Raw genomic sequence first — 6,605 nt, 5'->3', positions numbered from 1 at the left:
TGCAGATCCCTGGCTGTGAGGGGGGTACACCCAGCAGGGTCGGGGTGGGGTGAGAGAGCAGGACTGGGGCGCGGGGTGTGTGTGTGGAGGAGCTGGGAGTCAGGACGCCTGGGTTCTTCTAGCCAAAGGCGAGCTCCAGCTTGGGAAAGTCCCGGGTCCCACAGAGAGTGTTGTTGCAGGCGGGGCTGGTGTTGAGGGACACGGGAAGGGGCTGTATCAGCTGACAGCTGGCTGGTGGTGCTGGGAGGAAGGAAGTGGGAGATGGGAAAAGCGGAGTCAGAGATCTTGTGCGGCAGCTGCTGTCCCTGGATTTGAGTGGTCAGTAATCAGGGCTCTTGGAAGCCGGGACTGAGCAGCTGCTGCTCCCACACGGGGTCTGGGCCCGGGAGAGACCTGCATTACAGCCCCCTCTGTGCCCAGCAGAGATGGGGACTTTCTCCAGTGGCTGGAACTAGCCCCGGGCTCTGCCGACATCCTGAGCTGGAGACTGCAGGTGGTGGGGACAGGGCTGGGGATGGGCTGGAAAGTGACTCTCTGTACAAAGGATCCCCGGGGAGCCTCAGACCTTGCAGCCCCTGGGAACCTGCTCCCTGGTTGTGAATGCACCCGGGGGAGGGATATGAGCTGCCTTAACAGCAAGGGAGCCAATTTCCTCCGCTCCTCTCAGAATCTGCTTCTTGTTGCTGCCAGCTCTTGTGATTTTATTGAGAGTCTTTAGGTAATTGGTGCTTTTTCTTAAAGCCATTGATTTGGTGAGCATCTCAGCTTTCACCCCAAAAAAAGTTTCTAGCCCTCAGGTTTGAAAACATGACCTCAGTGTAACCTTAGGGGTCAGAAGCCAGAAAGCAAAACACATTTATTATTAAACACCCCTCCCCTCATGTTTATAAACCTATCTCATTATTTGTTATTATTTATTTTATTATTATTTTTGTCCCGACTAGTGGTTTTTCAAAGTTTGAGGTTGGCAGTGTTGTCTGCTCCAGTAACTAAACCGGAGAGGAGATGGCAGAGGGGTTCCAGGGAAACCATACGTATTTGATGGAGAAAGCAAGCAGAATTTGTGTTTTTTAGGAAAGAAAGAGTTGTGAGGATAACTACATTAAAGATTGTGAGGTGCAACTCGGCCTCCACGCTAGACCCCAGATAAGTACAAAAGGCCACAGACTCCTATAAATAACCATTTGAAAACTACAAGGAGTCCGGTGGCACCTTAAAGACTAACAGATTTATTTGGGCATAAGTTTTTGTGGGTAAAAAACCTCACTTCAGATGCATGGAGTGAAAATTACAGAATGAAATTAATAGGCAGCAGGGTTAAAACAAACAAAAGTCAGACTGTGGAACTCTTTGCCAGTGGATATTATGAAGGGCAGGACTATAACAGGGTTCAAAAAAGAACTAGATAAATTCATGGAGGATAGGTCCATCAATGGCTATCAGCCAGGATGGGCAGGGATGGTGTCCCTAATCTCTGTTTGCCAGAAGCTGGGAATGGGCGACAGGGGATGGATCACTTGATGATTACCTGTTCTGTTCATTCCCTCTGGGGCATCTGGCATTGGCCACTGTTGGAAGACAGGATACTGGGCTAGATGGATTGTTGGTCTGACCCAGTATGGCCGTTCTTATGTTCTTATTTCTGGGGGCTGTGAGCACCCCAGGATCTCACATTGCCTGGAAACTAACTTGTAAATTTCCTCCTATTCAACGTGACCCTCAGTTCCCATTCCTGTTATGAAAGCTGAAGCCAAGCTGCCCCAAGAAGAGGTGGTGGCATTTCTATGCATAAGGATGGGGAGCAGAAAGAAAATTGAAGAGCTGCAGGATGCTGAGGGGGCATATAAAGATGTCAGGCAAGAAGAGGCTGAGAGAGGCCTGGGGAAGTAGAGGATGCAGAAGGGACACTGACAGAATAAAGGGAATCGTCATGCAGGAGGATAAGGCGGGGAAACATGAATGTGCGGGGGAGGGGCAGGGGACGATGAGGTGGCCACAGAAATCAGGTTGGCAGAAAGGGAAAATGAAGGGTAGGATACTGTGAAGGGAAATGAGGGACGAGGAGACTGAGTGTGGAAGGAGACCAGATGGGGAAGGTAGAGAGATAGGGTAGTGATAAGTGAAGAATATAAATATTGTATTTACTTTTCCGTGTATAGTACAGAGAGCAGTATAAACAAGTCACTGTCTGTATGAAATTTTAGTTTGTACTGACTTTACTAGGGCTTATTATATAGTCTGTTGTGAAACTAGGCAAATATCTAGATAAGTTGATGTACCGCCTGGAAGACCTCTGCGTACCCCCAGAGGTATGTGTACCCCTGGTTGAGAACCACTGCCCTATAGTGTGGGGGATATTTGCAGCTGGGGGTTGGGCCTCTGGCGACAAGGTGGGTTCTGTTTTTATTTGTTTCCCTTTTCACACCTGCCTTGCTGAGGTTGGACTGCAATGGAGACAAAGTCTAAGGGCCACATCCTGCTCTGGGTGTGAATCCCAGGGACGCTGCATGGGCAGCTGCAACACAGGAAATCTGCCAGCTGTGAGAGCGTTTGTAGTCATTTGTAAATATATATATAAAATCTCCCCCCTCCCTGATTCTTCCAGGAGGGGCTGCAAGAGCATCTGTGCTGTGCGAGAAACGAGCAAAGAGAAGCCAAAGATGACAAGAAGAGGCAAAGAGCGGAATGGCTGGTGGGTGCTCAGAGTCATTCTCCCCACCCCGGCACCGAGGTTTGCCTGGGATCAGAGTGCCTGGAGTGATGTGGCAACCGCAAGGACCCTCTGCCGGCCTCAGCCAGGAAACCATCCCCACTGGAATCCAGGGAGGAGGGTGGGGTCAAGCACGTGGAGGGTACCATGATGCTCTTGGGGAACATTTGCCAGTGTATGGGACTTGTCTGTGAACTGGCCCAGAGAGACCCTGCCCAGAGGCTGCTCAGATATTATAGTGGCTGGGATTTCTCTGGAGTGCCTAGGGAAGATGGGGAGAGAGGAGAGAAAATGTGGGCTGACTGGATGGAGATTTTTGGCTCAGTACAAGTTGTTGAGGTTTTTGTGCTGTTGCCATTTGTCCCTGTCCTGGGCCCTCCATCCTTCCTGTTCTAAGTGAACTTTCCATCATGCACCACTAGGGACTCTGGGTTCTAGCCAATATCTCCCGCATCTGCTGGGAGGCACATGTAGGATATTCCCCTGGTTACCTTGCCACCCTCTCCCTGTAATTGCAGAAACAGACAGAAGTCAAGAGGCAGAAAATCATCCGGGAGTGGAAGAAGCTATGTGGGTTTCTGCAGGAGCAGCTTCCTGCTGTCCTAGCTGGAAGAGCTAGACAGAGCAATTGTCAAGAGAGGGGATGAGAGGATTTCTGAACTGTCCCTGGAGATTTCCCTGCTCAGTGAAATGGGAGGAGAGAATGGATAGGAGCCGCTGAGCCAATCCGTACAGGTGAGACTGTGCCACTGTAATGATAATACACAGTATTTCTTTTCCGAAACTTTTTATTAAGGCAAAGATACAATAAAATATTAACTTCCTATATCATACATGACTTATTCAGCATCATGTTAATATTCAAAGAACCTGGTCTAAAGATTCTGACTCGTCAACTGGCAAGCCCTCCTCCTCTGAGTACGCTACAAAGGATGACCACATTTTTAAACACCTATCCTCTTTTTGGCACTTCTCTTGTGTACGTACTTGGTGTGAAAGCTGTTCCATTACAAGAAGAGTCCATATTTTACAATACCACAATTCCATAGGACGAGAAGTCACATTTTTCCAATAATAAGCAACACTTAGCCTTGCTGCTAACCATAAAAAAAAGAAATTAATTTGTCATTCTTTTTAAAATGTACATCCTTTACTGGACTGTAAGGAAGCAGGTCAGGAGATCTCTGGGAAGCTGTCATTTTGTTATAAGATGAATCTCTTTAATAATTGCCTCCCCAAACTGTCTAGTTCCTGGACACAACCACCATATGTGCAAGTATGTTCCCTTTTCCCCACCACAGTGCATCCCTAGTAGTAAAAATATGATTGAGCTTAACTTGAGTCAAATGCCATCTATACAGTAATTTATAAAAATCTTTGTGAGCTACACAAATTGAAGATGTATATTCCCTTTCCCACTCAATCAATATCAATATCTTTGCCCATATGCCTCTCCCATCTTTTTATCTGGGTTGTTTTCCTATCAACATCTTTTTCAATCAAAATTGTATATATCTTAGAAATTAAACCTTTTGTTCCAGGTTCCTCCTGGATTAACTCCTCAAATGTGGTCAAAGGTCTAGATAGAGACATCTTGTATCCAGATTTCACAATAGAATGTTTGATTTGTAAATATTGAAAATATGGGATCTTAATTATTATTAGCTATCTCTTGGTATGATTTCAAATCGGGATCCAGGAACAGCTGTCCAAACTAAGTAATCTCAGCTCTTCCCCACAATGCGGAGTCACTTTGATATTTCCTAGTGATAAATTCGTGACTAGTAATAAAGTAGCTAAAGGAGAGGGCCTCAGGTAAAGGAATTTTTAAAAAGTTGCCCAAAGCTGCTAAGGTGGCCTGGATGAATGAGTGATTTTTTATTTTTGGTGACCTACATTTCTTTGTAACCTAACAGTTACTATCAATAGCTATATTTGGGCTCTTGTCTTGTTCGAGTTTTACCCAGCGTTTGGATGGTCTATTGTTAATGCAATTGATCATGTCTTTCAATTTTGATGCATAATAATAATAAGCCAAATTAGGGAAAGCTACTGAATAAACCTACACAGTTGGGTGGACTACTTTAGAACTCCCCCTTTGTCTTGTATGTTTCCATATGAATTTTAATAGTGCATCCTGCCATGTTTTTAAAGCATGTCACGGATACCAACTGGGATGTACTGAAACAAAAATAACAACTTTGAGAGGACATTCATCTTTTATGAGGCTACCCCACCTAGCCAAGAAATTTAATATTTGTTCAATTTCTCCAACTCTTATGTTGTTGTTTTTTCCCACAGTGGAGGGTTGTTTGCCTTAAAAAAAGATTTTACAATATTTATTCCTAAGTATTTTAAATATGTCTTTACCCATTTAAATTTATGCCGCCGACAGCAGTTTGTTTTGTCCCTTTTAGGAATATTAATTCCTAAAATTTCAGATTTATCATAGTGTATTTTGAAGCCCGATACCTGCCCAAATTCCAAAGTCAATTCTGTTCTATCATTTTTAATGATGCTTCTGGATCCTGCAAATATAACAAGATATTATCAGACTTCAAAGCTATTTTTGTGTTCTAATCCAGAAGACATTTTGATGCTCTTTACCAAGAGGCTGTTTCTTATATTTATGGCAAACGGCTCCATTGCCAGAGCAAAGAGGGTGAATAAGGGACAATTCTGTCCCTTACCCCTAGGACAAATTAAAAGTTGCGGATTGATGATCATTAGCCAAGGCAGACGCATGAGGATGAGTATACAGGGCTAATATGCCTGTAGAAAACTCGTTTCCAAAACCAAACCTTACCAAAATATGTCTGATGTATTCCCCTCCAGCCAGTTGAATGCTTTCTCACCATCCAAACAAAGCAGCACACAGAAAAAATTGCTAGAATTAACATTATAAATGAAGGCTAGATTTATATTAGACCTAATTTCTGATGCACCGATTTTGGTTCATTGATTTCTGGTCTCACACTGCAGTTGTTTGCTGGGCATGATTTTAACACAGTCCTTGAGTTATATCAGAAGCCTTTTTTGTTTGGATTAATTCAGTCTTCCTGTCTCTCTTTTGCATCTTTTCCCATCAATGTTTGTTATTATAGGTTACTGTGACATTTTATGAACTTTCACTCACTTTTCACGGTTAAGCTCACAATTAGGGTAAATTATCACAACAGGGGATGACATGTGCCAGCACATTGCACAGGAATAAACTTTTGCGTTGGACAGTGGCATGTCCCAGCTGCTTTAGAACTGTCCAAGAGTCACAGTAACAAGACCTGTGACTACATACACATTTTCAAATATCAATAACTAGGGCCCTACCAATTTCACGGCCGTGAAAAACGAGTCACACAGACTGTGAAATAAGCCCTTCCCTGTGAAATCCGATCTCTCCCTGCTGCTTGGAGCACTTCAGCCAGGGGGTCCTTGCTCCAGCTGGGCTGGGGAGGGACAGGACTTGTTCATCCCCTGCACAGCCGCTCTCGGGGGGAGTTCATACCCACCTCCACCTCCAGGAACCTCCTGCGGCTGCAGGAAACTCCACGGTTTCTGCCTTCAGAGTTCAGCTGAGGGTGGCAATCCTGTGAACCCCCTACAACAGGTTTGCAATCCCCCTACAATCCCCTTTTGGGTCAGGGCCCCCATGGTTACAACACTGTGAAATTTCAGATTTAAACATCTGAAAATGTGAAATTTACCAATTTGGTAGGGCCCTATCAATAACTTTATTCAAATTAAGAGGCAGATACACCATGTGAGAGTGGGTTTTGTTTACTGTAAATTGTTAGAAAATTCAATCCCACTTATTTTGTTGAAATTTAAAAAAAATTAAACTTGCATTGATGAGGGTTTTTTTTTTTTTTTTTTTTTTTTTTTTTTTTTTTTTTTT

At 44.2% G+C, this 6,605-nt stretch overlaps 1 protein-coding gene across 3 annotated transcripts in view; it reads left to right on the top strand.

Annotated features, from left to right (window-relative positions):
• The first annotated feature begins 241 nt into the window (after positions 1-241).
• Positions 242-6,605, top strand: part of LOC112119447 (zinc finger protein 664-like) — a 9,112-nt gene continuing 2,748 nt past the window's right edge. For 2 of the 3 annotated variants that reach the window (XM_029913014.1, XM_029913012.1), the window contains exons 1-3: positions 242-318; positions 2,606-2,692; positions 3,229-3,445. The gene's annotated coding sequence lies outside the window, so the exon portion shown is untranslated. Of the gene's footprint in view, positions 719-2,605; positions 2,693-3,228; positions 3,446-6,605 lie in introns of all 3 variants that reach the window. The other variant, XM_029913013.1, reaches the window with a different exon arrangement.

Source organism: Terrapene carolina, unplaced genomic scaffold, assembly GCF_002925995.2.
Source record: "Terrapene carolina triunguis isolate 2854851 unplaced genomic scaffold, T_m_triunguis-2.0 Scaffold421, whole genome shotgun sequence".
NCBI lineage: Eukaryota > Metazoa > Chordata > Testudines > Emydidae > Terrapene > Terrapene triunguis.
This window is presented reverse-complemented; position numbering and strand designations above follow the sequence as displayed.